Source organism: Puntigrus tetrazona, unplaced genomic scaffold, assembly GCF_018831695.1.
Source record: "Puntigrus tetrazona isolate hp1 unplaced genomic scaffold, ASM1883169v1 S000000973, whole genome shotgun sequence".
NCBI lineage: Eukaryota > Metazoa > Chordata > Actinopteri > Cypriniformes > Cyprinidae > Puntigrus > Puntigrus tetrazona.
In genome coordinates this window covers 49939-75849 of record NW_025048568.1, presented here as the reverse complement: position 1 = coordinate 75849, position 25911 = coordinate 49939, and the positions used below count along the sequence as shown (strand labels likewise).

General features: G+C 38.0%; 12 non-coding genes and 50 pseudogenes across 12 annotated transcripts; all 62 read left to right on the top strand.

The window, feature by feature from the left end:
- The first annotated feature begins 827 nt into the window (after positions 1–827).
- Positions 828–946, top strand: LOC122337369 (annotated as a pseudogene).
- Positions 947–1226: 280 nt separating this feature from the next.
- On the top strand, positions 1227–1345 carry LOC122337384 (annotated as a pseudogene).
- A 278-nt stretch (positions 1346–1623) lies between these two features.
- On the top strand, positions 1624–1742 carry LOC122337468 (annotated as a pseudogene).
- Positions 1743–2019: 277 nt separating this feature from the next.
- Positions 2020–2141, top strand: LOC122337435 (annotated as a pseudogene).
- A 278-nt stretch (positions 2142–2419) lies between these two features.
- On the top strand, positions 2420–2538 carry LOC122337452 (annotated as a pseudogene).
- A 279-nt stretch (positions 2539–2817) lies between these two features.
- Positions 2818–2936, top strand: LOC122337473 (annotated as a pseudogene).
- Positions 2937–3216: 280 nt separating this feature from the next.
- Positions 3217–3335, top strand: LOC122337392. The gene has a single exon (XR_006249535.1). It is a non-coding gene; the product is annotated as a 5S ribosomal RNA (ribosomal RNA).
- Positions 3336–3611: 276 nt separating this feature from the next.
- Positions 3612–3730, top strand: LOC122337481 (annotated as a pseudogene).
- Positions 3731–4005: 275 nt separating this feature from the next.
- Positions 4006–4124, top strand: LOC122337370. The gene has a single exon (XR_006249532.1). It is a non-coding gene; the product is annotated as a 5S ribosomal RNA (ribosomal RNA).
- Positions 4125–4406: 282 nt separating this feature from the next.
- LOC122337372 lies at positions 4407–4525 on the top strand (annotated as a pseudogene).
- Positions 4526–4801: 276 nt separating this feature from the next.
- LOC122337376 lies at positions 4802–4920 on the top strand (annotated as a pseudogene).
- A 278-nt stretch (positions 4921–5198) lies between these two features.
- LOC122337471 lies at positions 5199–5317 on the top strand (annotated as a pseudogene).
- A 276-nt stretch (positions 5318–5593) lies between these two features.
- On the top strand, positions 5594–5712 carry LOC122337365 (annotated as a pseudogene).
- Positions 5713–5995: 283 nt separating this feature from the next.
- Positions 5996–6114, top strand: LOC122337412 (annotated as a pseudogene).
- A 280-nt stretch (positions 6115–6394) lies between these two features.
- On the top strand, positions 6395–6513 carry LOC122337375 (annotated as a pseudogene).
- Positions 6514–6789: 276 nt separating this feature from the next.
- On the top strand, positions 6790–6908 carry LOC122337489 (annotated as a pseudogene).
- A 276-nt stretch (positions 6909–7184) lies between these two features.
- Positions 7185–7303, top strand: LOC122337488 (annotated as a pseudogene).
- Positions 7304–7581: 278 nt separating this feature from the next.
- LOC122337449 lies at positions 7582–7700 on the top strand. The gene has a single exon (XR_006249543.1). It is a non-coding gene; the product is annotated as a 5S ribosomal RNA (ribosomal RNA).
- A 281-nt stretch (positions 7701–7981) lies between these two features.
- On the top strand, positions 7982–8100 carry LOC122337363. The gene has a single exon (XR_006249531.1). It is a non-coding gene; the product is annotated as a 5S ribosomal RNA (ribosomal RNA).
- A 280-nt stretch (positions 8101–8380) lies between these two features.
- On the top strand, positions 8381–8499 carry LOC122337467 (annotated as a pseudogene).
- A 282-nt stretch (positions 8500–8781) lies between these two features.
- On the top strand, positions 8782–8900 carry LOC122337484. Its single transcript, XR_006249546.1, has one exon. It is a non-coding gene; the product is annotated as a 5S ribosomal RNA (ribosomal RNA).
- Positions 8901–9175: 275 nt separating this feature from the next.
- LOC122337480 lies at positions 9176–9294 on the top strand (annotated as a pseudogene).
- A 277-nt stretch (positions 9295–9571) lies between these two features.
- On the top strand, positions 9572–9690 carry LOC122337454 (annotated as a pseudogene).
- A 280-nt stretch (positions 9691–9970) lies between these two features.
- LOC122337368 lies at positions 9971–10089 on the top strand (annotated as a pseudogene).
- Positions 10090–10363: 274 nt separating this feature from the next.
- LOC122337408 lies at positions 10364–10483 on the top strand (annotated as a pseudogene).
- Positions 10484–10756: 273 nt separating this feature from the next.
- LOC122337399 lies at positions 10757–10875 on the top strand (annotated as a pseudogene).
- A 280-nt stretch (positions 10876–11155) lies between these two features.
- Positions 11156–11274, top strand: LOC122337456 (annotated as a pseudogene).
- Positions 11275–11552: 278 nt separating this feature from the next.
- On the top strand, positions 11553–11671 carry LOC122337446. Its single transcript, XR_006249540.1, has one exon. It is a non-coding gene; the product is annotated as a 5S ribosomal RNA (ribosomal RNA).
- A 279-nt stretch (positions 11672–11950) lies between these two features.
- Positions 11951–12069, top strand: LOC122337374 (annotated as a pseudogene).
- Positions 12070–12349: 280 nt separating this feature from the next.
- LOC122337423 lies at positions 12350–12458 on the top strand (annotated as a pseudogene).
- A 280-nt stretch (positions 12459–12738) lies between these two features.
- On the top strand, positions 12739–12856 carry LOC122337379 (annotated as a pseudogene).
- Positions 12857–13135: 279 nt separating this feature from the next.
- LOC122337483 lies at positions 13136–13254 on the top strand (annotated as a pseudogene).
- Positions 13255–13532: 278 nt separating this feature from the next.
- LOC122337415 lies at positions 13533–13641 on the top strand (annotated as a pseudogene).
- Positions 13642–13915: 274 nt separating this feature from the next.
- On the top strand, positions 13916–14034 carry LOC122337428. Its single transcript, XR_006249538.1, has one exon. It is a non-coding gene; the product is annotated as a 5S ribosomal RNA (ribosomal RNA).
- Positions 14035–14310: 276 nt separating this feature from the next.
- LOC122337482 lies at positions 14311–14429 on the top strand (annotated as a pseudogene).
- Positions 14430–15099: 670 nt separating this feature from the next.
- On the top strand, positions 15100–15218 carry LOC122337416. Its single transcript, XR_006249537.1, has one exon. It is a non-coding gene; the product is annotated as a 5S ribosomal RNA (ribosomal RNA).
- A 278-nt stretch (positions 15219–15496) lies between these two features.
- On the top strand, positions 15497–15615 carry LOC122337448. Its single transcript, XR_006249542.1, has one exon. It is a non-coding gene; the product is annotated as a 5S ribosomal RNA (ribosomal RNA).
- A 276-nt stretch (positions 15616–15891) lies between these two features.
- On the top strand, positions 15892–16010 carry LOC122337404. The gene has a single exon (XR_006249536.1). It is a non-coding gene; the product is annotated as a 5S ribosomal RNA (ribosomal RNA).
- Positions 16011–16289: 279 nt separating this feature from the next.
- Positions 16290–16408, top strand: LOC122337470 (annotated as a pseudogene).
- A 278-nt stretch (positions 16409–16686) lies between these two features.
- Positions 16687–16805, top strand: LOC122337398 (annotated as a pseudogene).
- A 278-nt stretch (positions 16806–17083) lies between these two features.
- Positions 17084–17202, top strand: LOC122337478 (annotated as a pseudogene).
- Positions 17203–17481: 279 nt separating this feature from the next.
- On the top strand, positions 17482–17600 carry LOC122337378 (annotated as a pseudogene).
- Positions 17601–17879: 279 nt separating this feature from the next.
- On the top strand, positions 17880–17998 carry LOC122337367 (annotated as a pseudogene).
- Positions 17999–18276: 278 nt separating this feature from the next.
- On the top strand, positions 18277–18395 carry LOC122337420 (annotated as a pseudogene).
- A 278-nt stretch (positions 18396–18673) lies between these two features.
- Positions 18674–18792, top strand: LOC122337438 (annotated as a pseudogene).
- A 283-nt stretch (positions 18793–19075) lies between these two features.
- On the top strand, positions 19076–19194 carry LOC122337371 (annotated as a pseudogene).
- Positions 19195–19474: 280 nt separating this feature from the next.
- On the top strand, positions 19475–19593 carry LOC122337447. The gene has a single exon (XR_006249541.1). It is a non-coding gene; the product is annotated as a 5S ribosomal RNA (ribosomal RNA).
- Positions 19594–19875: 282 nt separating this feature from the next.
- LOC122337457 lies at positions 19876–19994 on the top strand (annotated as a pseudogene).
- A 275-nt stretch (positions 19995–20269) lies between these two features.
- On the top strand, positions 20270–20388 carry LOC122337382 (annotated as a pseudogene).
- Positions 20389–20664: 276 nt separating this feature from the next.
- On the top strand, positions 20665–20773 carry LOC122337414 (annotated as a pseudogene).
- A 276-nt stretch (positions 20774–21049) lies between these two features.
- Positions 21050–21168, top strand: LOC122337455 (annotated as a pseudogene).
- A 277-nt stretch (positions 21169–21445) lies between these two features.
- LOC122337466 lies at positions 21446–21564 on the top strand (annotated as a pseudogene).
- Positions 21565–21842: 278 nt separating this feature from the next.
- On the top strand, positions 21843–21951 carry LOC122337419 (annotated as a pseudogene).
- A 281-nt stretch (positions 21952–22232) lies between these two features.
- LOC122337418 lies at positions 22233–22341 on the top strand (annotated as a pseudogene).
- Positions 22342–22618: 277 nt separating this feature from the next.
- Positions 22619–22737, top strand: LOC122337451 (annotated as a pseudogene).
- A 277-nt stretch (positions 22738–23014) lies between these two features.
- Positions 23015–23133, top strand: LOC122337393 (annotated as a pseudogene).
- A 276-nt stretch (positions 23134–23409) lies between these two features.
- LOC122337383 lies at positions 23410–23528 on the top strand (annotated as a pseudogene).
- Positions 23529–23806: 278 nt separating this feature from the next.
- On the top strand, positions 23807–23925 carry LOC122337469 (annotated as a pseudogene).
- A 278-nt stretch (positions 23926–24203) lies between these two features.
- Positions 24204–24322, top strand: LOC122337439. Its single transcript, XR_006249539.1, has one exon. It is a non-coding gene; the product is annotated as a 5S ribosomal RNA (ribosomal RNA).
- Positions 24323–24996: 674 nt separating this feature from the next.
- LOC122337407 lies at positions 24997–25116 on the top strand (annotated as a pseudogene).
- A 276-nt stretch (positions 25117–25392) lies between these two features.
- On the top strand, positions 25393–25511 carry LOC122337413 (annotated as a pseudogene).
- A 278-nt stretch (positions 25512–25789) lies between these two features.
- Positions 25790–25908, top strand: LOC122337485 (annotated as a pseudogene).
- Positions 25909–25911: the final 3 nt, after the last annotated feature.

Sequence of the window (25911 nt, the reverse complement as noted above, 5' to 3'; positions counted from 1 at the left end):
TGCTTATTTAACTCAATTGCCTTTAAAGTAGCTTGTCTTTAAACAGAGTTTGACTGTTTTTAACTACTTAACTAATGCTCTTATCTTTAATGTAGCTCATTTTGAAGTATTTTTTTTTTTGTATTTCATTCACTGCCTAGGAATACCAGGTGCTGTAAGATTTTGAGTTTTTTCACTACTTATCTAATAAACTGGCCCTTAGTGTGCTCAAAAGTTTGACCAGCTCTTTGCTTTTCCTTACTGCTTATTTAATTCAATTGCCTTTAAAGTAGCTGTTCTTTAAACAGAGTTTGACTGTTTTTAACTACTTAACTAATGCTCTTATCTTTAATGCAGCTCATTTTGAAGTATTTTTTTGTATTTCATTCATTACTTATCTAGTATAATGGCACTTAGTGTGCCCTCACCTTAAAATAGGGGCTTTTTGCAGCAGCTTTCGCACGGCCATACCACCCTGTTCACGCCTGATCTCGCCTCAGAAGCTAAGCAGAGTTGGGCCTAGTTAGTACTTGGATGGAGACTGCCTAGGAATAACAGGTGCTGTAAGCTTTTGAGTTTTTTCACTACTTATCTAATACACTGGCCTTAGTGTGGTCAAAGTTTGACCAGCTCTTTGCTTTCCTTACTGCTTATTTAATTCAATTGCCTTTAAAGTAGCTGTTCTTTAAACAGAGTTTGACTGTTTTTAACTACTTAACTAATGCTCTTATCTTTAATGTAGCTCATTTTGAAGTATTTTTTTTTTTGTATTTCATTCATTACTTATCTAGTATAATGACACCTAGTGTGCCTCACCTTAAAATAGGGGGCTTTTTGCAGCAGCTTTTGCTTACGACCATACCACCCTGTTCACGCCTGATCTCGTCTGATCTCAGAAGCTAAGCAGAGTTGGGCGTAGTTAGTACTTGGATGGGAGACTGCCTAGGAATACCAGGTGCTGTAAGTTTTTGAGTTTTTTCTCTACTTATCTAATACACTGGCCCTTAGTGTGGTCAAAGTTTGACCAGCTCTTTGCTTTCCCTTACTGCTTATTTAATTCAATTGCCTTTAAAGTAGCTGTTCTTTAAACAGAGTTTGACTGTTTTTAACTACTTAACTAATGCTCTTATCTTTAATGTAGCTCATTTTGAAGTTTTTTTTTTTTTGTATTTCATTCATTACTTATCTAGTATAATTGCACTTAGTGTGCCTCACCTTAAAATAGGGGCCTTTTTGCAGCAGCTTTCGCTTACGGCCATACAGCCCTGTTCACGCCTGATCTCGTCTGATCTCAGAAGCTAAGCAGAGTTGGGCGTAGTTAGTACTTGGATGGGAGACTGCCTAGGAATACCAGGTGCTGTAAGTTTTTGAGTTTTTTCACTACTTATCTAATACACTGGCCCTTAGTGTGGTCAAAGTTTGACCAGCTCTTTGCTTTCCCTTACTGCTTATTTAATTCAATTGCCTTTAAAGTAGCTGTTCTTTAAACAGAGTTTGACTGTTTTTAACTACTTAACTAATGCTCTTATCTTTAATGTAGCTCATTTTGAAGTATTTTTTTTTTTGTATTTCATTCATTACTTATCTAGTATAATGGCACTTAGTGTGCCTCACCTTAAAATAGGGGCTTTTGCAGCAGCTTTCGCTTACGGCCATACCACCCTGTTCACGCCTGATCTCGCCTGATCTCAGAAGCTAAGCAGAGTTGGGCCTAGTTAGTACTTGGATGGGAGACTGCCTAGGAATACCAGGTGCTGTAAGTTTTTGAGTTTTTTCACTACTTATCTAATACACTGGCCCTTAGTGTGGTCAAAGTTTGACCAGCTCTTTTGCTTTCCCTTACTGCTTATTTAATTCAATTGCCTTTAAAGTAGCTGTTCTTTAAACAGAGTTTGACTGTTTTTAACTACTTAACTAATGCTCTTATCTTTAATGTAGCTCATTTTGAAGTATTTTTTTTTGTATTTCATTCATTACTTATCTAGTATAATGGCACTTAGTGTGCCTCACCTTAAAATAGGGGCTTTTTGCAGCAGCTTTCGCTACGGCCATACCACCACCCTGTTCACGCCTTATCTCGTCTGATCTCAGAAGCTAAGCAGAGTTGGGCCTAGTTAGTACTTGGATGGGAGACTGCCTAGGAATACCAGGTGCTGTAAGTTTTGAGTTTTTTCACTACTTATCTAATACACTGGCCCTTAGTGTGGTCAAAGTTTGACCAGCTCTTTGCTTTCCCTTACTGCTTATTTAATTCAATTGCCTTTAAAGTAGCTGTTCTTTAAACAGAGTTTGACTGTTTTTAACTACTTAACTAATGCTCTTATCTTTAATGTAGCTCATTTTGAAGTATTTTCTTTTTGTATTTCATTCATTACTTATCTAGTATAATGGCACTTAGTGTGCCTCACCTTAAAATAGGAGGCTTTTTGCAGCAGCTTTCGCTTACGGCCATACCACCCTGTTCACGCCTGAACTCGTCTGATCTCAGAAGCTAAGCAGAGTTGGGCCTAGTTAGTACTTGGATGGGAGACTGCCTAGGAATACCAGGTGCTGTAAGTTTTGAGTTTTTTCACTACTTATCTAATACACTGGCCCTTAGTGTGGTCAAAGTTTGACCAGCTCTTTTGCTTTCCTTACTGCTTATTTAATTCAATTGCCTTTAAAGTAGCTGTTCTTTAAACAGAGTTTGACTGTTTTTAACTACTTAACTAATGCTCTTATCTTTAATGTAGCTCATTTTGAAGTATTTTTTTTTTTGTATTTCATTCATTACTTATCTAGTATAAAGGCACTTAGTGTGCCTCACCTTAAAATAGGGGCCTTTTTGCAGCAGCTTTCGCTTACGGCCATACCACCCTGTTCATGCCTGATCTCGTCTGATCTCAGAAGCTAAGCAGAGTTGGGCCTAGTTAGTACTTGGATGGGAGACTGCCTATGAATACCAGGTGCTGTAAGTTTTTGAGTTTTTTCACTACTTATCTAATACACTGGCCCTTAGTGTGGTCAAAGTTTGACCAGCTCTTTGCTTTCCCTTACTGCTTATTTAATTCTATTGCCTTTAAAGTAGCTGTTCTTTAAACAGAGTTTGACTGTTTTTAACTACTTAACTAATGCTCTTATCTTTAATGTAGCTCATTTTGAAGTATTTTTTTTTTTGTATTTCATTCATTACTTATCTAGTATAATGGCACTTACTGTGCCTCACCTTAAAATAGGGGGCTTTTTGCAGCAGCTATCGCTTACGGCCATACCACCCTGTTCACGCCTGATCTCGTCTGATCTCAGAAGCTAAGCAGAGTTGGGCCTGGTTAGTTCTTGGATGGGAGACTGCCTAGGAATACCAGGTGCTGTAAGTTTTGAGTTTTTTCACTACTTATCTAATACAACGGCCCTTAGTGTGGCCAAAGTTTGACCAGCTCTTTGCTTTCCCTTACTGCTTATTTAATTCAATTGCCTTTAAAGTAGCTGTTCTTTAAACAGAGTTTGACTGTTTTTAACTACTTAACTAATGCTCTTATCTTTAATGTAGCTCATTTTGAAGTATTTTTTTTGTATTTCATTCATTACTTATCTAGTATAATGGCACTTAATGTGCCACACCTTAAAATAGGGGCCTTTTTGCAGCAGCTTTCGCTTCCGGCCATACCACCCTGTTCACGCCTGATCTCGTCTGATCTCAGAAGCTAAGCAGAGTTGGGCCTAGTTAGTACTTGGATGGGAGACTGCCTAGGAAAACCAGGTGCTGTAAGTTTTTGAGTTTTTTCACTACTTATCTAATACACTGGCCCTTAGTGTGGCCAAAGTTTGACCAGCTCTTTGCTTTCCCTTACTGCTTATTTAATTCAATTGCCTTTAAAGTAGCTGTTCTTTAAACAGAGTTTGACTGTTTTTAACTACTTAACTAATGCTCTTATCTTTAATGTAGCTCATTTTGAAGTATTTTTTTTTTTATTTCATTCATTACTTATCTAGTATAATGGCACTTAGTGTGCCTCACCTAAAATAGGGGCTTTTGCAGCAGCTTTCGCTTACGGCCATACCACCCTGTTCACGCCTGATCTCGTCTGATCTCAGAAGCTAAGCAGAGTTGGGCCTAGTTAGTACTTGGATGGGAGACTGCCTAGGAATACCAGGTGCTGTAAGTTTTTGAGTTTTTTCACTACTTATCTAATACACTGGCCCTTAGTGTGGCCAAAGTTTGACCAGCTCTTTGCTTTCCCTTACTGCTTATTTAATTCAATTGCCTTTAAAGTAGCTGTTCTTTAAACAGAGTTTGACTGTTTTTAACTACTTAACTAATGCTCTTATCTTTAATGTAGCTCATTTTGAAGTATTTTTTTTTTTTTGTATTTCATTCATTACTTATCTAGTATAATGGCACTTAGTGTGCCTCACCTTAAAATAGGGGGCTTTTTGCAGCAGCTTTTGCTTACGGCCATACCACCCTGTTCACGCCTGATATCGTCTGATCTCAGAAGCTAAGCAGAGTTGGGCCTAGTTAGTAGTTGGATGGGAGACTGCCTAGGAATACCAGGTGCCGTAAGTTTTTGAGTTTTTTCACTACTTATCTAATACACTGGCCCTTAGTGTGGTCAAAGTTTGACCAGCTCTTTGCTTTCCCTTACTGCTTATTTAATTCAATTGTCTTTAAAGTAGCTGTTCTTTAAAGAGTTTGACTGTTTTTAACTAATTAACTAATGCTCATATCTTTAATGTAGCTCATTTTGAAGTATTTTTTTTTGTATTTCATTCATTACTTATCTAGTATAATGGCACTTAGTGTGCCTCACCTTAAAATAGGGGGCTTTTTGCAGCAGCTTTTGCTTACGGCCATACCACCCTGTTCACGCCTGATATCGTCTGATCTCAGAAGCTAAGCAGAGTTGGGCCTAGTTAGTAGTTGGATGGGAGACTGCCTAGGAATACCAGGTGCTGTAAGTTTTTGAGTTTTTTCACTACTTATCTAATACACTGGCCCTTAGTGTGGTCAAAGTTTGACCAGCTCTTTGCTTTCCCTTACTGCTTATTTAATTCAATTGTCTTTAAAGTAGCTGTTCTTTAAAGAGTTTGACTGTTTTTAACTAATTAACTAATGCTCATATCTTTAATGTAGCTCATTTTGAAGTATTTTTTTTTTTTTGTATTTCATTCATTACTTATCTAGTATAATGGCACTTAGTGTGCCTCACCTTAAAATAGGGGCTTTTGCAGCAGCTTTCGCTTACGGCCATACCACCCTGTTCATGCCTGATCTCGTCTGATCTCAGAAGCTAAGCAGAGTTGGGCCTAGTTAGTACTTGGATGGGAGACTGCCTATGAATACCAGGTGCTGTAAGTTTTTGAGTTTTTTCACTACTTATCTAATACACTGGCCCTTAGTGTGGTCAAAGTTTGACCAGCTCTTTGCTTTCCCTTACTGCTTATTTAATTCTATTGCCTTTAAAGTAGCTGTTCTTTAAACAGAGTTTGACTGTTTTTAACTACTTAACTAATGCTCTTATCTTTAATGTAGCTCATTTTGAAGTATTTTTTTGTATTTCATTCATTACTTATCTAGTATAATGGCACTTAGTGTGCCTCACCTTAAAATAGGGGGCTTTTTGCAGCAGCTTTCGCTTACGGCCATACCACCCTGTTCACGCCTGATCTCATCTGATCTCAGAAGCTAAGCTGAGTTGGGCCTAGTTAGTACTTGGATGGGAGACTGCCTAGCAATACCAGGTGCTGTAAGTTTTTGAGTTTTTTCACTACTTATCTAATACACTGGCCCTTAGTGTGGTCAAAGTTTGACCAGCTCTTTGCTTTCCCTTACTGCTTATTTAATTCAATTGCCTTTAAAGTAGCTGTTCTTTAAACAGAGTTTGACTGTTTTTAACTACTTAACTAATGCTCTTATCTTTAATGTAGCTCATTTTGAAGTATTTTTTTTTTTTTGTATTTCATTCATTACTTATCTAGTATAATGGCACTTAGTGTGCCTCACCTTAAAATAGGGGCTTTTGCAGCAGCTTTCACTATTTACGACCATACCACCCTGTTCACGCCTGATCTCGCCTGATCTCAGAAGCTAAGCAGAGTTGGGCCTAGTTAGTACATGGATGGGAGACTGCCTAGGAATACCAGGTGCTGCAATTTTTTGAGTTTTTTCACTACTTATCTAATACACTGGCCCTTAGTGTGGTCAAAGTTTGACCAGCTCTTTGCTTTCCCTTACTGCTTATTTAATTCAATTGCCTTTAAAGTAGCTGTTCTTTAAACAGAGTTTGACTGTTTTTAACTACTTAACTAATGCTCTTATCTTTAATGTAGCTCATTTTGAAGTATTTTTTTTTTTGTATTTCATTCATTACTTATCTAGTATAATGGCACTTAGTGTGCCTCACCTTAAAATAGGGGGCTTTTTGCAGCAGCTTTTGCTTACGGCCATACCACCCTGTTCACGCCTGATATCGTCTGATCTCAGAAGCTAAGCAGAGTTGGGCCTAGTTAGTAGTTGGATGGGAGACTGCCTAGGAATACCAGGTGCTGTAAGTTTTTGAGTTTTTTCACTACTTATCTAATACACTGGCCCTTAGTGTGGTCAAAGTTTGACCAGCTCTTTGCTTTCCCTTACTGCTTATTTAATTCAATTGTCTTTAAAGTAGCTGTTCTTTAAAGAGTTTGACTGTTTTTAACTAATTAACTAATGCTCATATCTTTAATGTAGCTCATTTTGAAGTATTTTTTTTTTTGTATTTCATTCATTACTTATCTAGTATAATGGCACTTAGTGTGCCTCACCTTAAAATAGGGGCTTTTGCAGCAGCTTTCGCTTACGGCCATACCACCCTGTTCATGCCTGATCTCGTCTGATCTCAGAGGCTAAGCAGAGTTGGGCCTAGTTAGTACTTGGATGGGAGACTGCCTATGAATACCAGGTGCTGTAAGTTTTTGAGTTTTTTCACTACTTATCTAATACACTGGCCCTTAGTGTGGTCAAAGTTTGACCAGCTCTTTGCTTTCCCTTACTGCTTATTTAATTCTATTGCCTTTAAAGTAGCTGTTCTTTAAACAGAGTTTGACTGTTTTTAACTACTTAACTAATGCTCTTATCTTTAATGTAGCTCATTTTGAAGTATTTTTTTGTATTTCATTCATTACTTATCTAGTATAATGGCACTTAGTGTGCCTCACCTTAAAATAGGGGGCTTTTTGCAGCAGCTTTCGCTTACGGCCATACCACCCTGTTCACGCCTGATTTCATCTGATCTCAGAAGCTAAGCAGAGTTGGGCCTAGTTAGTACTTGGATGGGAGACTGCCTAGCAATACCAGGTGCTGTAAGTTTTTGAGTTTTTTCACTACTTATCTAATACACTGGCCCTTAGTGTGGTCAAAGTTTGACCAGCTCTTTGCTTTCCCTTACTGCTTATTTAATTCAATTGCCTTTAAAGTAGCTGTTCTTTAAACAGAGTTTGACTGTTTTTAACTACTTAACTAATGCTCTTATCTTTAATGTAGCTCATTTTGAAGTATTTTTTTTTGTATTTCATTCATTACTTATCTAGTATAATGGCACTTAGTGTGCCTCACCTTAAAATAGGGGGCTTTTTGCAGCAGCTTTTGCTTATGGCCATACCACCCTGTTCACGCCTGATCTCGTCTGATCTCAGAAGCTAAGCAGAGTTGGGCCTGGTTAGTACTTGGATGGGAGACTGCCTAGGAATACCAGGTGCTGTAAGTTTTTGAGTTTTTTCACTACTTATCTAATACACTGGCCCTTAGTGTGGTCAAAGTTTGACCAGCTCTTTGCTTTCCCTTACTGCTTATTTAATTCAATTGCCTTTAAAGTAGCTGTTCTTTAAACAGAGTTTGACTGTTTTTAACTACTTAACTAATGCTCTTATCTTTAATGTAGCTCATTTTGAAGTATTTTTTTTTTTTGTATTTCATTCATTACTTATCTAGTATAATGGCACTTAGTGTGCCTCACCTTAAAATAGGGGCCTTTTTGCAGCAGCTTTAGCTTACGGCCATACCACCCTGTTCACGCCTGATCTCATCTGATCTCAGAAGCTAAGCAGAGTTGGGCCTGGTTAGTACTTGGATGGGAGACTGCCTAGGAATACCAGGTGCTGTAAGTTTTTGAGTTTTTTCACTACTTATCTAATACAACGGCCCTTAGTGTGGCCAAAGTTTGACCAGCTCTTTGCTTTCCCTTACTGCTTATTTAATTCAATTGCCTTTAAAGTAGCTGTACTTTAAACAGAGTTTGACTGTTTTTAACTACTTAACTAATGCTCTTATCTTTAATGTAGCTCATTTTGAAGTATTTTTTTTTTTGTATTTCATTCATTACTTATCTAGTATAATGGCACTTAGTGTGCCTCACCTTAAAATAGGGGGCTTTTTGCAGCAGCTTTCGCTTACGGCCATACCACCCTGTTCACGCCTGATCTCGCCTGATCTCAGAAGCTAAGCAGAGTTGGGCCTAGTTAGTACTTGGATGGGAGACTGCCTAGGAATACCAGGTGCTGTAAGTTTTTGAGTTTTTTCACTACTTATCTAATACACTGGCCCTTAGTGTGGTCAAAGTTTGACCAGCTCTTTGCTTTCCCTTACTGCTTATTTAATTCAATTGCCTTTAAAGTAGCTGTTCTTTAAACAGAGTTTGACTGTTTTTAACTACTTAACTAATGTTCTTATCTTTAATGTAGCTCATTTTGAAGTATTTTTTTTTTTTTGTATTTCATTCATTACTTATCTAGTATAATGGCACTTAGTGTGCCTCACCTTAAAATAGGGGAATTTTTGCAGTAGCTTTCGCTTACGGCCATACCACCCTGTTCACGCCTGATCTCGTCTGATCTCAGAAGCTAAGCAGAGTTGGGCCTAGTTAGTACTTGGATGGGAGACTGCCTAGGAATACCAGGTGCTGTAAGTTTTTGAGTTTTTTCACTACTTATCTAATACACTGGCCCTTAGTGTGGTCAAAGTTTGACCAGCTCTTTGCTTTCCTTACTGCTTATTTAATTCAATTGCCTTTAAAGTAGCTGTTCTTTAAACAGAGTTTGACTGTTTTTAACTACTTAACTAATGCTCTTATCTTTAATGTAGCTCATTTTGAAGTATTTTTTTGTATTTCATTCATTACTTATCTAGTATAATGGCACTTAGTGTGCCTCACCTTAAAATAGGGGGCTTTTTGCAGCAGCTTTCGCTTACGGCCATACCACCCTGTTCACGCCTGATCTCGTCTGATCTCAGAAGCTAAGCAGAGTTTGGCCTAGTTAGTACTTGGATGGGAGACTGCCTAGGAATACCAGGTGCTGTAAGTTTTTGAGTTTTTTCACTACTTATCTAATACACTGGCCCTTAGTGTGGTCAAAGTTTGACCAGCTCTTTGCTTTCCCTTACTGCTTATTTAATTCAATTGCCTTTAAAGTAGCTGTTCTTTAAACAGAGTTTGACTGTTTTTAACTACTTAACTAATGCTCTTATCTTTAATGTAGCTCATTTTGAAGTATTTTTTTTTTTGTTTCATTCATTATTATCTAGTATAATGGCACTTAGTGTGCCTCACCTTAAAATAGGGGCCTTTTTGCAGCAGCTTTCGCTTACGGCCATACCACCCTGTTCACGCCTGATCTCATCTGATCGCAGAAGCTAATCAGAGTTGGGCCTGGTTAGTACTTGGATGGGAGACTGCCTAGGAATACCAGGTGCTGTAAGTTTTTGAGTTTTTTCACTACTTATCTAATACACTGGCCCTTAGTGTGGTCAAAGTTTGACCAGCTCTTTGCTTTCCCTTACTGCTTATTTAATTCAATTGCCTTTAAAGTAGCTGTTCTTTAAACAGAGTTTGACTGTTTTTAACTACTTAACTAATGCTCTTATCTTTAATGTTGCTTATTTTGAAGTATTTTTTTTTTTGTATTTCATTCATTACTTATCTAGTATAATGGCACTTAGTGTGCCTCACCTTAAAATAGGGGCTTTTTGCAGCAGCTTTCGCTTTATGGCCATACCACCCTGTTCACGCCTGATCTCGCCTGATCTCAGAAGCTAAGCAGAGTTGGGCCTAGTTAGTACTTGGATGGGAGACTGCCTAGGAATACCAGGTGCTGTAAGTTTTGAGTTTTTTCTACTTATCTAATACACTGGCCCTTAGTGTGGTCAAAGTTTGACCAGCTCTTTGCTTTCCCTTACTGCTTATTTAATTCAATTGCCTTTAAAGTAGCTGTTCTTTAAACAGAGTTTGACTGTTTTTAACTACTTAACTAATGCTCTTATCTTTGATGTAGCTCATTTTGAAGTATTTTTTTTTGTATTTCATTCATTACTTATCTAGTATAATGGCACTTAGTGTGCCTCACCTTAAAATAGGGGCTTTTTGCAGCAGCTTTCGCTTACGGCCATACCACCTGTTCACGCCTGATCTCGCCTCTGAGCTCAGAAGCTAAGCAGAGTTGGGCCTAGTTAGTACTTGGATGGGAGACTGCCTAGGAATACCAGGTGCTGTAAGTTTTGAGTTTTTCACTACTTATCTAATACACTGGTCCCTTAGTGTGGTCAAAGTTTGACCAGCTCTTTGCTTTCCTTACTGCTTATTTAATTCAATTGCCTTTAAAGTAGCTGTTCTTTAAACAGAGTTTGACTGTTTTTAACTACTTAACTAATGCTCTTATCTTTAATGTAGCTCATTTTGAAGTTTTTTTTTTGTATTTTCATTCATTACTTATCTATTATAATGGCACTTAGTGTGCCTCACCTTAAAATAGGGGCTTTTTGCAGCAGCTTTCTTACGGCCTTACCACCCTGTTCATGCCTGATCTCGTCTGATCTCAGAAGCTAAGCAGAAATGGGCCTAGTTAGTACTTGGATGGGAGACTGCCTATGAATACCAGGTGCTGTAAGTTTTTGAGTTTTTTCACTACTTATCTAATACACTGGCCCTTAGTGTGGTCAAAGTTTGACCAGCTCTTTGCTTTCCCTTACTGCTTATTTAATTCTATTGCCTTTAAAGTAGCTGTTCTTTAAACAGAGTTTGACTGTTTTTAACTACTTAACTAATGCTCTTATCTTTAATGTAGCTCATTTTGAAGTATTTTTTTTTTTGTATTTCATTCATTACTTATCTAGTATAATGGCACTTAGTGTGCCTCACCTTAAAATAGGGGGCTTTTTGCAGCAGCTTTCGCTTACTGCCATACCACCCTGTTCACGCCTGATCTTGTCTGATCTCAGAAGCTAAGCAGAGTTGGGCCTGGTTAGTACTTGGATGGGAGACTGCCTAGGAATACCAGGTGCTGTAAGTTTTTGATTTTTTTCACTACTTATCTAATACAACGGCCCTTAGTGTGTGGCCAAAGTTTGACCAGCTCTTTGCTTTCCCTTACTGCTTATTTAATTCAATTGCCTTTAAAGTAGCTGTACTTTAAACAGAGTTTGACTGTTTTTAACTACTTAACTAATGCTCTTATCTTTAATGTAGCTCATTTTGAAGTATTTTTTTGTATTTCATTCATTACTTATCTAGTATAATGGCACTTAATGTGCCTCACCTTAAAATAGGGGGCTTTTTGCAGCTGCTTTAGCTTACGGCCATACCACCCTGTTCACGCCTGATCTCGCCTGATCTCAGAAGCTAAGCAGAGTTGGGCCTAGTTAGTACTTGGATGGGAGACTGCCTAGGAATACCAGGTGCTGTAAGCTTTTGAGTTTTTTCACTACTTATCTAATACACTGGCCCTTAGTGTGGTCAAAGTTTGACCAGCTCTTTGCTTTCCCTTACTGCTTATTTAATTCAATTGCCTTTAAAGTAGCTGTTCTTTAAACAGAGTTTGACTGTTTTTAACTAATTAACTAATGCTCTTATCTTTAATTTAGCTCATTTTGAAGTATTTTTTTTTTTTGTATTTCATTCATTACTTATCTAGTATAATGGCACTTAGTGTGCCTCACCTTAAAATAGGGGCTTTTGCAGCAGCTTTTGCTTGCGGCCATACCACCCTGTTCATGCCTGATCTCATCTGATCTCAGAAGCTAAGCAGAGTTGGGCCTAGTTAGTACTTGGATGGTAGACTGCCTAGGAAAACCAGGTGCTGTACGTTTTTGAGTTTTTTCACTACTTATCTAATACACTGGCCCTTAGTGTGGCCAAAGTTTGACTAGCTCTTTGCTTTCCCTTACTGCTTATTTAATTCAATTGCCTTTAGAGTAGCTGTTCTTTAAACAGAGTTTGACTGTTTTTAACTACTTAACTAATGCTCTTATCTTTAATGTAGCTCATTTTGAAGTATTTTTTTTTTTGTATTTCATTCATTACTTATCTAGTATAATGGCACTTAGTGTGCCTCACCTTAAAATAGGGGGCTTTTTGCAGCAGCTTTCGCTTATGGCCATACCACCCTGTTCACGCCTGATCTCAGAAGCTAAGCAGAGTTGGGCCTAGTTAGTACTTGGATGGGAGACTGCCTAGGAATAACAGGTGCTGTAAGTTTTTGAGTTTTTTCACTACTTATCTAATACACTGGCCCTTAGTGTGGTCAAAGTTTGACCAGCTCTTTGCTTTCCTTTACTGCTTATTTAATTCAATTGCCTTTAAAGTAGCTGTTCTTTAAACAGAGTTTGACTGTTTTTAACTACTTAACTAATGCTCTTATCTTTAATGTAGCTCATTTTGAAGTATTTTTTTTTTTTTGTATTTCATTCATTACTTATCTAGTATAATGGCACTTAGTGTGCCTCACCTTAAAATAGGGGCTTTTGCAGCAGCTTTTGCTTACGGCCATACCACCCTGTTCACGCCTGATCTCGTCTGATCTCAGAAGCTAAGCAGAGTTGGGCCTAGTTATTACTTGATGGGAGACTGCCTAGGAATACCAGGTGCTGTAAGTTTTTGAGTTTTTTCACTACTTATCTAATACACTGGCCCTTAGTGTGGTCAAAGTTTGACCAGCTCTTTGCTTTCCCTTACTGCTTATTTAATTCAATTGCCTTTAAAGTAGCTGTTCTTTAAACAGAGTTTGACTGTTTTTATCTACTTAACTAATGCTCTTATCTTTAATGTAGCTCATTTTGAAGTTTTTTTTTTTTGTATTTCATTCATTACTTATCTAGTATAATGGCACTTAGTGTGCCTCACCTTAAAATAGGGGCCTTTTTGCAGCAGCTTTCGCTTGTGGCCATACCACCCTGTTCACGCCTGATCTCATCTGATCTCAGAAGCTAAGCAGAGTTGGGCCTAGTTAGTACTTGGATGGTAGACTGCCTAGGAAAACCAGGTGCTGTAAGTTTTTGAGTTTTTTCACTACTTATCTAATACACTGGCCCTTAGTGTGGCTAAAGTTTGACCAGCTCTTTGCTTTTCCTTACTGCTTATTTAATTCAATTTCCTTTAGAGTAGCTGTTCTTTAAACAGAGTTTGACTGTTTTTAACTACTTAACTAATGCTCTTATCTTTAATGTAGCTCATTTTGAAGTATTTTTTTTTGTATTTCATTCATTACTTATATAGTATAATGGCACTTAGTGTGCCTCACCTTAAAATAGGGGCCTTTTTGCAGCAGCTTTCGCTTACGGCCATACCACCCTGTTCACGCCTGATCTCAGAAGCTAAGCAGAGTTGGGCCTAGTTAGTACTTGGATGGGAGACTGCCTAGGAATAACAGGTGCTGTAAGCTTTTGAGTTTTTTCACTACTTATCTAATACACTGGCCCTTAGTGTGGTCAAAGTTTGACCAGCTCTTTGCTTTCCCTTACTGCTTATTTAATTCAATTGCCTTTAAATTAGCTGTTCTTTAAACAGAGTTTGACTGTTTTTAACTACTTAACTAATGCTCTTATCTTTAATGTAGCTCATTTTGAAGTATTTTTTTGTATTTTATTCATTACTTATCTAGTATAATGGCACTTAGTGTGCCTCACCTTAAAATAGGGGCTTTTGCAGCAGCTTTTGCTTACGGCCATACCACCCTGTTCACGCCTGATCTCGTCTGATCTCAGAAGCTAAGCAGAGTTGGGCCTAGTTAGTACTTGGATGGGAGACTGCCTAGGAATACCAGGTGCTGTAAGATTTTGAGTTTTTTCACTACTTATCTAATACACTGGCCCTTAGTGTGCTCAAAGTTTGACCAGCTCTTTGCTTTCCCTTACTGCTTATTTAATTCAATTGCCTTTAAAGTAGCTGTTCTTTAAACAGAGTTTGACTGTTTTTAACTACTTAACTAATGCTCTTATCTTTAATGTAGCTCATTTTGAAGTATTTTTTTGTATTTCATTCATTACTTATCTAGTATAATGGCACTTAGTGTGCCTCACCTTAAAATAGGGGGCTTTTTGCAGCAGCTTTCGCCTGTGGCCATACCACCCTGTTCACGCCTGATCTCATCTGATCTCAGAAGCTAAGCAGAGTTGGGCCTAGTTAGTACTTGGATGGTAGACTGCCTAGGAAAACCAGGTGCTGTAGGTTTTTGAGTTTTTTCACTACTTATCTAATACACTGGCCCTTAGTGTGGCTAAAGTTTGACCAGCTCTTTGCTTTCCCTTACTGCTTATTTAATTCAATTTCCTTTAGAGTAGCTGTTCTTTAAACAGAGTTTGACTGTTTTTAACTACTTAACTAATGCTCTTATCTTTAATGTAGCTCATTTTGAAGTATTTTTTTTTTTGTATTTCATTCATTACTTATATAGTATAATGGCACTTAGTGTGCCTCACCTTAAAATAGGGGCTTTTTGCAGCAGCTTTCGCTTTCGCCATACCACATACCACCCTGTTCACGCCTGATCTCAGAAGCTAAGCAGAGTTGGGCCTAGTTAGTACTTGGATGGGAGACTGCCTAGGAATAACAGGTGCTGTAAGCTTTTGAGTTTTTTCACTACTTATCTAATACACTGGCCCTTAGTGTGGTCAAAGTTTGACCAGCTCTTTGCTTTCCCTTACTGCTTATTTAATTCAATTGCCTTTAAATTAGCTGTTCTTTAAACAGAGTTTGACTGTTTTTAACTACTTAACTAATGCTCTTATCTTTAATGTAGCTCATTTTGAAGTATTTTTTTGTATTTCATTCATTACTTATCTAGTATAATGGCACTTAGTGTGCCTCACCTTAAAATAGGGGGCTTTTTGCAGCAGCTTTTGCTTACGGCCATACCACCCTGTTCACGCCTGATCTCGTCTGATCTCAGAAGCTAAGCAGAGTTGGGCCTAGTTAGTACTTGGATGGGAGACTGCCTAGGAATACCAGGTGCTGTAAGATTTTGAGTTTTTTCACTACTTATCTAATACACTGGCCCTTAGTGTGCTCAAAGTTTGACCAGCTCTTTGCTTTCCCTTACTGCTTATTTAATTCAATTGCCTTTAAAGTAGCTGTTCTTTAAACAGAGTTTGACTGTTTTTAACTACTTAACTAATGCTCTTATCTTTAATGTAGCTCATTTTGAAGTATTTTTTTTTGTATTTCATTCATTACTTATCTAGTATAATGGCACTTAGTGTGCCTCACCTTAAAATAGGGGGCTTTTTGCAGCAGCTTTCGCTTACGGCCATACCACCCTGTTCATGCCTGATCTCGTCTGATCTCAGAAGCTAAGCAGAGTTGGGCCTAGTTAGTACTTGGATGGGAGACTGCCTAGGAATACCAGGTGCTGTAAGTTTTTGAGTTTTTTCACTACTTATCTAATACACTGGCCCTTAGTGTGGTCAAAGTTTGACCAGCTCTTTGCTTTCCCTTACTGCTTATTTAATTCAATTGCCTTTAAAGTAGCTGTTCTTTAAACAGAGTTTGACTGTTTTTAACTACTTAACTAATGCTCTTATCTTTAATGTAGCTCATTTTGAAGTATTTTTTTGTATTTCATTCATTACTTATCTAGTATAATGGCACTTAGTGTGCCTCACCTTAAAATAGGGGGCTTTTTGCAGCTGCTTTCGCTTACGGCCATACCACCCTGTTCACGCCTGATCTCGTCTGATCTCAGAAGCTAAGCAGAGTTGGGCCTAGTTAGTACTTGGATGGGAGACTGCCTAGGAATACCAGGTGCTGTAAGATTTTGAGTTTTTTCACTACTTATCTAATACACTGGCCCTTAGTGTGGTCAAAGTTTGACCAGCTCTTTGCTTTCCCTTACTGCTTATTTAATTCAATTGCCTTTAAAGTAGCTGTTCTTTAAACAGAGTTTGATTGTTTTTAACTACTTAACTAATGCTCATATATTTAATGTAGCTCATTTTGAAGTATTTTTTTTTTGTATTTCATTCATTACTTATCTAGTATAATGGCACTTAGTGTGCCTCACCTTAAAATAGGGGGCTTTGTGCTGCATCTTTCGCTTACGGCCATACCACCCTGTTCACGCCTGATCTCGTCTGATCTCAGAAGCTAAGCAGAGTTGGGCCTAGTTAGTAATAGGATGGGAGACTGCCTAGGAATACCAGGTGCTGTAAGTTTTTGAGTTTTTTCACTACTTATCTAATACACTGGCCCTTAGTGTGGTCAAAGTTTGACCAGCTCTTTTTCTTTCCTTACTGCTTATTTAATTCAATTGCCTTTAAAGTAGCTGTTCTTTAAACAGAGTTTGACTGTTTTTAACTACTTAACTAATGCTCTTATCTTTAATGTAGCTCATTTTGAAGTATTTTTTTTTTTATTTCATTCATTACTTATCTAGTATAATGGCACTTAGTGTGCCTCACCTTAAAATAGGGGGCTTTTTGCAGCAGCTTTGGCTTAAGGCCATATCACCCTGTTCACGCCTGATCTCGTCTGATCTCAGAAGCTAAGCAGAGTTGGGCGTAGTTAGTACTTGGATGGGAGACTGCCTAGGAATACCAGGTGCTGTAAGTTTTTGAGTTTTTTCACTACTTATCTAATACACTGGCCCTGAGTGTGGTCAAAGTTTGACCAGCTCTTTGCTTTCCCTTACTGCTTATTTAATTCAATTGCCTTTAAAGTAGCTGTTCTTTAAACAGAGTTTGACTGTTTTTAACTACTTAACTAATGCTCTTATCTTTAATGTAGCTCATTTTAAAGTATTTTTTTTTGTATTTCATTCATTACTTATCTAGTATAATGGCACTTAATGTGCCTCACCTTAAAATAGGGGGCTTTTTGCAGCAGCTTTCGCTTACGGCCATACCACCCTGTTCACGCCTGATCTCGTCTGATCTCAGAAGCTAAGCAGAGTTGGGCGTAGTTAGTACTTGGATGGGAGACTGCCTAGGAATACCAGGTGCTGTAAGTTTTTGAGTTTTTTCACTACTTATCTAATACACTGGCCCTTAGTGTGGTCAAAGTTTGACCAGCTCTTTGCTTTCCCTTACTGCTTATTTAATTCAATTGCCTTTAAAGTAGCTGTTCTTTAAACAGAGTTTGACTGTTTTTAACTACTTAACTAATGCTCTTATCTTTAATGTAGCTCATTTTGAAGTATTTTTTTTTTTGTATTTCATTCATTACTTATCTAGTATAATGGCACTTAGTGTGCCTCACCTTAAAATAGGGGCTTTTTGCAGCAGCTTTCACTTACGGCCATATCACCCTGTTCACGCCTGATCTCGTCTGATCTCAGAAGCTAAGCAGAGTTGGGTGTAGTTAGTACTTGGATGGGAGACTGCCTAGGAATACCAGGTGCTGTAAGTTTTTGAGTTTTTTCACTACTTATCTAATACACTGGCCCTTAGTGTGGTCAAAGTTTGACCAGCTCTTTGCTTTCCCTTACTGCTTATTTAATTCAATTGCCTTTAAAGTAGCTGTTCTTTAAACAGAGTTTGACTGTTTTTAACTACTTAACTAATGCTCTTATCTTTAATGTAGCTCATTTTAAAGTATTTTTTTTTTGTATTTCATTCATTACTTATCTAGTATAATGGCACTTAATGTGCCTCACCTTAAAATAGGGGGCTTTTTGCAGCAGCTTTCACTTACGGCCATACCACCCTGTTCACGCCTGTTCTCGTCTGATCTCAGAAGCTAAGCAGAGTTGGGCGTAGTTAGTACTTGGATGGGAGACTGCCTAGGAATACCAGGTGCTGTAAGTTTTGAGTTTTTCACTACTTATCTAATACACTGGCCCTTAGTGTGGTCAAAGTTTGACCAGCTCTTTGCTTTCCCTTACTGCTTATTTAATTCAATTGCCTTTAAAGTAGCTGTTCTTTAAACAGAGTTTGACTGTTTTTAACTACTTAACTAATGCTCATATCTTTAATGTAGCTCATTTTGAAGTATTTTTTTTTTTTTGTATTTCATTCATTACTTATCTAGTATAATGGCACTTAGTGTGCCTCACCTTAAAATAGGGGCTTTTTGCAGCAGCTTTCGCTAAGGCCATACCACCCTGTTCACGCCTGATCTCGTCTGATCTCAGAAGCTAAGCAGAGTTGGGCCTAGTTAGTTCTTGGATGGGAGACTGCCTAGGAATACCAGGTGCTGTAAATTTTTGAGTTTTTTCACTACTTATCTAATACACTGGCCCTTAGTGTGGTCAAAGTTTGACCAGCTCTTTGCTTTCCTTACTGCTTATTTAATTCAATTGCCTTTAAAGTAGCTGTTCTTTAAACAGAGTTTGACTGTTTTTAACTACTTAACTAATGCTCTTATCTCTTTAATGTAGCTCATTTTGAAGTTTTTTTTTTTTGTATTTCATTCATTACTTATCTAGTATAATGGCACTTAGTGTGCCTCACCTTAAAATAGGGGCTGTTTGCAGCAGCTTTCGCTACGGCCATACCACCCTGTTCACGCCTGATCTCGCCTGATCTCAGAAGCTAAGCAGAGTTGGGCGTAGTTAGTACTTGTATGGAAGACTGCCTAGGAATACCAGGTGCTGTAAGTTTTGAGTTTTTTCACTACTTATCTAATACACTGGTCCTTTAGTGTGGTCAAAGTTTGACCAGCTCTTTGCTTTCCTTACTGCTTATTTAATTCAATTGCCTTTAAAGTAGCTGTTCTTTAAAAAGAGTTTGACTGTTTTTAACTACTTAACTAATGCTCTTATCTTTAATGTAGCTCATTTTGAAGTATTTTTTTTTTTTTTTGTATTTCATTCATTACTTATCTAGTATAATGGCACTTAGTGTGCCTCACCTTAAAATAGGGGGCTTTTTGCAGCAGCTTTCGCTTACGGCCATACCACCCTGTTCACGCCTGATCTAGTCTGATCTCTGAAGCTAAGCAGAGTTGGGCCTAGTTAGTACTTTGATGGGAGACTGCCTAGGAATACCAGGTGCTGTAAGTTTTTGAGTTTTTCACTACTTATCTAATACACTGGCCCTTAGTGTGGTCAAAGTTTGACCAGCTCTTTGCTTTCCCTTACTGCTTATTTATATCAAGTGCCTTTAAAGTAGCTGTTCTTTAAACAGAGTTTGACTGTTTTTAACTACTTAACTAATGCTCTTATCTTTAATGTAGCTCATTTTGAAGTATTTTTTTTTTTTTTTATTTCATTCATTACTTATCTAGTATAATGGCACTTAGTGTGCCTCACCTTAAAATAGGGGCTTTTTGCAGCAGCTTTCACTTACGGCCATACCACCCTGTTCACGCCTGATGTCGTCTGATCTCAGAAGCTAAGCAGAGTTGGGCCTGGTTAGTACTTGGATGGGAGACTGCCTAGGAATACCAGGTGCTGTAAGTTTTTGAGTTTTTTCACTACTTATCTAATACACTGGCCATTAGTGTGGTCAAAGTTTGACCAGCTCTTTGCTTTCCTTACTGCTTACTGCTTATTTAATTCAATTGCCTTTAAAGTAGCTGTACTTTAAACAGAGTTTGACTGTTTTTAACTACTTAACTAATGCTCTTATCTTTAATGTAGCTTATTTTGAAGTATTTTTTTGTATTTCATTCATTACTTATCTAGTATAATGGCACTTAATGTGCCACACCTTAAAATACGGGGCTTTTTGTAGCAGCTTTCACTTACGGCCATATCACCCTGTTCACGCCTGATCTCGTCTGATCTCAGAAGCTAAGCAGAGTTGGGCCTAGTTAGTACTTGGATGGGAGACTGCCTAGGAATACCAGGTGCTGTAAGCTTTGAGTTTTTTCACTACTTATCTATTACACTGCCCCTTAGTGTGGTCCAAGTTTGACCAGCTCTTTGCTTTCCCTTACTGCTTATTTAATTCAATTGCCTTTAAAGTAGCTGTACTTTAAACAGAGTTTGACTGTTTTTAACTACTTAACTAATGCTCTTATCTTTAATGTAGCTCATTTTGAAGTATTTTTTTGTATTTCATTCATTACTTATCTAGTATAATGGCACTTAATGTGCCACACCTTAAAATAGGGGCTTTTTGCAACTGCTTTCGCTTCACGGCCATACCACCCTGTTCACGCCTGATCTCGCCTGATCTCAGAAGCTAAGCAGAGTTGGGCCTAGTTAGTACTTGGATGGGAGACTGCCTAGGAATACCAGGTGCTGTAAGTTTTGAGTTTTTTCACTACTTATCTAATACACTGGCCCTTAGTGTGGTCAAAGTTTGACCAGCTCTTTGCTTTCCCTTACTGCTTATTTAATTCAATTGCCTTTAAAGTAGCTGTTCTTTAAACAGAGTTTGACTGTTTTTAACTACTTAACTAATGCTCTTATCTTTAATGCAGCTCATTTTGAAGTATTTTTTTTGTATTTCATTCATTACTTATCTAGTATAATGGCACTTAGTGTGCCTCACCTTAAAATAGGGGGCTTTTTGCAGCAGCTTTCGCTTACGGCCATACCACCCTGTTCACGCCTGATCTCAGAAGCTAAGCAGAGTTGGGCCTAGTTAGTACTTGGATGGGAGACTGCCTAGGAATAACAGGTGCTGTAAGCTTTTGAGTTTTTTCACTACTTATCTAATACACTGGCTCTTAGTGTGGTCAAAGTTTGACCAGCTCTTTGCTTTCCCTTACTGCTTATTTAATTCAATTGCCTTTAAATTAGCTGTTCTTTAAACAGAGTTTGACTGTTTTTAACTACTTAACTAATGCTCTTATCTTTAATGTAGCTCATTTTGAAGTATTTTTTTGTATTTCATTCATTACTTATCTAGTATAATGGCACTTAGTGTGCCTCACCTTAAAATAGGGGGCTTTTTGCAGCAGCTTTCACTTACGGCCATACCACCCTGTTCACGCCTGATCTCGTCTGATCTCAGAAGCTAAGCAGAGTTGGGCGTAGTTAGTACTTGGATGGGAGACTACCTAGGAATACCAGGTGCTGTAAGTTTTGAGTTTTTTCACTACTTATCTAATACACTGGCCCTTAGTGTGGTCAAAGTTTGACCAGCTCTTTGCTTTCCTTACTGCTTATTTAATTCAATTGCCTTTAAAGTAGCTGTTCTTTAAACAGAGTTTGACTGTTTTTAACTACTTAACTAATGCTCTTATCTTTAATGTAGCTCATTTTGAAGTATTTTTTTTTTTTGTATTTCATTCATTACTTATCTAGTATAATGGCACTTAATGTGCCTCACCTTAAAATAGGGGCTTTTGCAGCAGCTTTAGCTTACGGCCATACCACCCTGTTCACGCCTGATCTCGCCTGATCTCAGAAGCTAAGCAGAGTTGGGCCTAGTTAGTACTTGGATGGGAGACTGCCTAGGAATACCAGGTGCTGTAAGTTTTTGAGTTTTTCACTACTTATCTAATACACTGGCCCTTAGTGTGGTCAAAGTTTGACCAGCTCTTTGCTTTCCCTTACTGCTTATTTAATTCAATTGCCTTTAAAGTAGCTGTTCTTTAAACAGAGTTTGACTGTTTTTAACTACTTAACTAATGCTCTTATCTTTAATGTAGCTCATTTTGAAGTATTTTCTTTTTGTATTTCATTCATTACTTATCTAGTATAATGGCACTTAGTGTGCCTCACCTTAAAATAGGGGCCTTTTTGCAGCAGCTTTCGCTTACGGCCATACCACCCTGTTCACGCCTGATCTCAGAAGCTAAGCAGAGTTGGGCCTAGTTAGTACTTGGATGGGAGACTGCCTTGGAAAACCAGGTGCTGTAAGTTTTTGAGTTTTTTCACTACTTATCTAATACACTGGCCCTTAGTGTGGTCAAAGTTTGACCAGCTCTTTGCTTTCCCTTACTGCTTATTTAATTCAATTGCCTTTAAAGTAGCTGTTCTTCTTAAACAGAGTTTGACTGTTTTTAACTACTTAACTAATGCTCTTATCTTTAATGTAGCTCATTTTGAAGTATTTTTTTTTTGTATTTCATTCATTACTTATCTAGTATAATGGCACTTAGTGTGCCTCACCTTAAAATAGGGGGCTTTTTGCAGCAGCTTTCGCTTACGGCCATACCACCCTGTTCACGCCTGATCTCAGAAGCTAAGCAGAGTTGGGCCTAGTTAGTACTTGGATGGGAGACTGCCTTGGAAAACCAGGTGCTGTAAGTTTTTGAGTTTTTTCACTACTTATCTAATACACTGGCCCTTAATGTGGTCAAAGTTTGACCAGCTATTTGCTTTCCCTTACTGCTTATTTAATTCAATTGCCTTTAAAGTAGCTGTTCTTTAAACAGAGTTTGACTGTTTTTAACTACTTAACTAATGCTCTTATCTTTAATGTAGCTCATTTTGAAGTATTTTTTTTGTATTTCATTCATTACTTATCTAGTATAATGGCACTTAGTGTGCCTCACCTTAAAATAGGGGGCTTTTTGCAGCAGCTTTCGCTTACGGCCATACCACCCTGTTCACGCCTGAACTCGTCTGATCTCAGAAGCTAAGCAGAGTTGGGCCTAGTTAGTACTTGGATGGGAGACTGCCTAGGAATACCAGGTGCTGTAAGTTTTTGAGTTTTTTCACTACTTATCTAATACACTGGCCCTTAGTGTGGTCAAAGTTTGACCAGCTCTTTGCTTTCCCTTACTGCTTATTTAATTCAATTGCCTTTAAAGTAGCTGTTCTTTAAACAGAGTTTGACTGTTTTTAACTACTTAACTAATGCTCTTATCTTTAATGTAGCTCATTTTGAAGTATTTTCTTTTGTATTTCATTCATTACTTATCTAGTATAATGGCACTTAGTGTGCCTCACCTTAAAATAGGGGCTTTTTGCAGCAGCTTTAAGCTACGGCCATACCACCCTGTTCACGCCTGAACTCGCCTGATCTCAGAAGCTAAGCAGAGTTGGGCCTAGTTAGTACTTGGATGGGAGACTGCCTAGGAATACCAGGTGCTGTAAGTTTTGAGTTTTTTCACTACTTATCTAATACACTGGCCCTTAGTGTGGTCAAAGTTTGACCAGCTCTTTGCTTTCCCTTACTGCTTATTTAATTCAATTGCCTTTAAAGTAGCTGTTCTTTAAACAGAGTTTGACTGTTTTTAACTACTTAACTAATGCTCTTATCTTTAATGCAGCTCATTTTGAAGTATTTTTTTTTTTGTATTTCATTCATTACTTATCTAGTATAATGGCACTTAGTGTGCCTCACCTTAAAATAGGGGCTTTTTGCAGCAGCTTTCGCACGGCCATACCACCCTGTTCACGCCTGATCTCGCCTGATCTCAGAAGCTAAGCAGAGTTGGGCCTAGTTAGTACTTGGATGGGAGACTGCCTAGGAATACCAGGTGCTGTAAGGTTTTGAGTTTTTTCACTACTTATCTAATACACTGGCCCTTAGTGTGGTCAAAGTTTGACCAGCTCTTTGCTTTCCCTTACTGCTTATTTAATTCAATTGCCTTTAAAGTAGCTGTTCTTTAAACAGAGTTTGACTGTTTTTAACTACTTAACTAATGCTCTTATCTTTAATGTAGCTCATTTTGAAGTATTTTTTTTTGTATTTCATTCATTACTTATCTAGTATAATGGCACTTAGTGTGCCTCACCTTAAAATAGGGGGCTTTTTGCAGCAGCTTTCGCTTACGGCCATACCACCCTGTTCACGCCTGATCTCGTCTGATCTCAGAAGCTAAGCAGAGTTGGGCCTAGTTAGTACTTGGATGGGAGACTGCCTAGGAATACCAGGTGCTGTGATTTTTTGAGTTTGTTCACTACTTATCTAATACACTGGCCCTTAGTATGGTCAAAGTTTGACCAGCTCTTTGCTTTCCCTTACTGCTTATTTAATTCAATTGCCTTTAAAGTAGCTGTTCTTTAAACAGAGTTTGACTGTTTTTAACTACTTAACTAATGCTCTTATCTTTAATGTAGCTCATTTTGAAGTATTTTTTTTTGTATTTCATTCATTACTTATCTAGTATAATGGCACTTAGTGTGCCTCACCTTAAAATAGGGGGCTTTTTGCAGCAGCTTTCGCTTACTGCCATACCACCCTGTTCACACCTGATCTCGTCTGATCTCAGAAGCTAAGCAGAGTTGGGCCTAGTTAGTACTTGGATGGGAGACTGCCTAGGAATACCAGGTGCTGTAAGTTTTGAGTTTTTTCACTACTTATCTAATACACTGGCCCTTAGTGTGGTCAAAGTTTGACCAGCTCTTTGCTTTCCCTTACTGCTCATTTAATTCAATTGCCTTTAAAGTAGCTGTTCTTTAAACAGAGTTTGACTGTTTTTAACTACTTAACTAATGCTCTTATCTTTAATGTAGCTCATTTTGAAGTATTTTTTTTTGTATTTCATTCATTACTTATCTAGTATAATGGCACTTAGTGTGCCTCACCTTAAAATAGGGGCTTTTTGCAGCAGCTTTCGCTACGGCCATACCACCCTGTTCACGCCTGATCTCGCCTGATCTCGAAGCTAAGCAGAGTTGGCCCTAGTTAGTACTTTAGATGGGAGACTGCCTAGGAATACCAGGTGCTGTAAGTTTTGAGTTTTTTCACTACTTATCTAATACACTGGCCCTTAGTGTGGTCAAAGTTTGACCAGCTCTTTGCTTTCCCTTACTGCTTGTTTAATTCAATTGCCTTTAAAGTAGCTGATCTTTAAACAGAGTTTGACTGTTTTTAACTACTTAACTAATGCTCTTATCTTTAATGTAGCTCATTTTGAAGTATTTTTTTTTTTTGTATTTCATTCATTACTTATCTAGTATAATGGCACTTAGTGTGCCTCACCTTAAAATAGGGGGCTTTTTGTAGCAGCTTTCGCTTACGGCCATAACCACCCTGTTCATGCCTGATCTCGTCTGATCTCAGAAGCTAAGCAGAGTTGGGTTTAGTTAGTACTTGGATGGGAGACTGCCTAGGAATACCAGGTGCTGTAAGTTTTGAGTTTTTTCACTACTTATCTAATACACTGGCCCTTAGTGTGGTCAAAGTTTGACCAGCTCTTTGCTTTCCCTTACTGCTTATTTAATTCAATTGCCTTTAAAGTAGCTGTTCTTTAAACAGAGTTTGACTGTTTTTAACTACTTAACTAATGCTCTTATCTTTAATGTAGCTCATTTTGAAGTATTTTTTTTTATATTTCATTCATTACTTATCTAGTATAATGGCACTTAGTGTGCCTCACCTTAAAATAGGGGCTTTTGCAGCAGCTTTCGCTACACGGCCATACCACCCTGTTCACGCCTGAACTCGTCTGATCTCAGAAGCTAAGCAGAGTTGGGCCTAGTTAGTACTTGGATGGGAGACTGCCTACGAATACCAGGTGCTGTAATTTTTTGAGTTTTTTCACTACTTATCTAATACACTGGCCCTTAGTGTGGTCAAAGTTTGACCAGCTCTTTGCTTTCCCTTACTGCTTATTTAATTCAATTGCCTTTAAAGTAGCTGTTCTTTAAACAGAGTTTGACTGTTTTTAACTACTTAACTAATGCTCTTATCTTTAATGTAGCTCATTTTGAAGTATTTTTTTTTGTATTTCATTCATTACTTATCTAGTATAATGGCACTTAGTGTGCCTCACCTTAAAATAGGGGGCTTTTTGCAGCAGCTTTCGCTTACGGCCGCACCACCCTGTTCACGCCTGATCTCGTCTGATCTCAGAAGCTAAGCAGAGTTGGGCCTAGTTAGTACTTGGATGGGAGACTGCCTAGGAATACCAGGTGCTGTAAGTTTTG